Source organism: Nematolebias whitei, chromosome 20 (assembly GCF_014905685.2).
Source record: "Nematolebias whitei isolate Nwh7 chromosome 20, NemWhi1, whole genome shotgun sequence".
Classification (NCBI taxonomy): domain Eukaryota; kingdom Metazoa; phylum Chordata; class Actinopteri; order Cyprinodontiformes; family Rivulidae; genus Nematolebias; species Nematolebias whitei.
In genome coordinates, this window is record NC_056517.1 from 39587238 (window position 1) to 39589250 (window position 2013).

Consider the following 2013-nt stretch of genomic DNA (forward strand, 5'->3'; position numbering starts at 1 on the left):
TGTGTGTGTGTGTGTGTGTGTGTGTGTGTGTGTGTGTGTGTGTGTGTCGCTAACAGCTGCTGAAACACACACACACACACACACGAGAGGAGAAAACAGAAAAGAGAAATAAGTAACAAATAACAAATCAAGTAACAAATCTGATCCTGTCTTTAGTTTTTAGCTGTTTTCATGAGTTTCTGTGCTGCTCGGAGACTAGAGGAGCAGCAGGAGGAGGTTCTCCTTCTCTGAAAACCCAGACCGGACCTACCAGACCGATTCTGGGTCCTGCTGCACCAGATGTGGTTCAGTTGCTGTTGATGGAACTACATTACCCATGGGCCTCTCTGCTCAGGGATTAGAAACGGTTGTTTTTGTGATTAACTGATTCTGTTTTGGCTTCTTGTTTGTTCGTCTCTCACCACAGAAGGACGAGAACGTCTCGTTCTAACGGGTCAGAGTTTTGTTTTTGTTAGTAAAATATCTCATGAAGAACGGAACAGATTTTTAAGAAAACGTGTCACTGGATGACGTGGACTGATGAACTTTCAGAGTTAACCCAAGATGGCCGCCACAGCTGCTCGACCTCAAACATGCTGCTAACTGGTCCGGCTCTACAGGGACTGGTCCGGCTCTACAGGGACTGGTCCGGCTCTACAGGGACTGGTCCGGCTCCACAGGGACTGGTCCGGCTCTACAGGGACTGGTCCGGCTCTACAGGGACTGGTCCGGCTCTACAGGGACTGGTCCGGACTCTGGGGTGGTAGTAGCTGAGAGTCATCCAGACTCAGAGCTGCACCCCTGGGATGACAGCATTCCTTCAGAGGACGCTGGACCTTCAGTCACTTTGTCTTTTGGTTCTGGTCCAAACGTGACCAAAAACTCCTCAGCTGAGACCGACACGGCGGCGGCAGCTTCATGCTGAGGGTCCAGTTTGTTCTGCTGCTTCAGTTTCTGTCATTTTCTGATTTTCTCCAGTTTCAGACGATTGTTGGTGTTTAGTCTTTAAACATTTAGTTTATTTGATTTATTGTCTCCCCTGGGGCTGCGTTGTGTTCCAGATGTGTTTCCTTGATGATGTGTTGTGTTCCAGATGTGTTTCCTTGATGATGTGTTGTGTTCCAGATGTGTTGTTCCAGATGTGTTGTGTTCCAGATGTGTTGTTCCAGATGTGTTGTGTTCCAGATGTGTCTCTGTTGTTGTGTGTTTGTCACTTTAAAACTTATAAATGCGACTCTGAGTTTTTCGTTTATTCTGGACCGACACACGAATGTTAAGTTTCAAAATAAAAGCTCAACGTGCACAGAACCAGAGAGTGGATTGTTGTGAGTCTGTGGACCCACGGACATTCCTCTCTGCCCACAGCTCCTCATACCAGAACCTCTGATGGACCCATCAGAACCTTCAGTTTCAGAAAACTAAGAACTTTTTACATCTCCGGCTGACGGAGCAAAACACAAGCCGCTTGTGTAGAGCAGGTTGTTGTCTCACACACACACACACACACACACACACACACACACACACACACACTGAGAAACACACACATACATACACGTTTGTCTTTCTGTCTTTACAGGGACTTTCATTCATTTAGACTAACCCACCAACAGCACTTCTTCTTATGGGGACCATAAGGAGCAGTTGGTCCTCACAATGTAGTATAAGTTGGAAAAATGGGCCTTACAAGGTAACACACACACAGAGAGGACCGTTGGATCTGTTGCTGGAGGCTGGACGGAGCTGATAAATGTCTGGGTGGAGCTCTGTGTGTGTGGTGGTGGTGGTGTGGGGGGGGGGGGGGGATAACTGGTTTAAACTCATCATTCCACTTCCTGTATCCCCACACACACACACAGAACCGTTCTGAACATCTCATCATGTTGGACCCAAACACCAACTTCCTGTTCCTCAGGTCAACACCCAAACTGCCGGATGGCTCTACATCCAACATGGCCGCTGCATGGCTCTACATCCAACTTGGTCGCCAGATGGTTCTACATCCAACATGGCCACCGGATGGCTCAGCATCCA

The 2013-nt window shown here is 48.0% G+C and overlaps 1 protein-coding gene across 1 annotated transcript in view; it reads right to left on the reverse strand.

The window, feature by feature from the left end:
- The window catches only part of rreb1a (ras responsive element binding protein 1a), a gene marked incomplete in the record, with an annotated part of 36525 nt that overhangs the window by 12222 nt on the left and 22290 nt on the right, over nucleotides 1–2013 (reverse strand).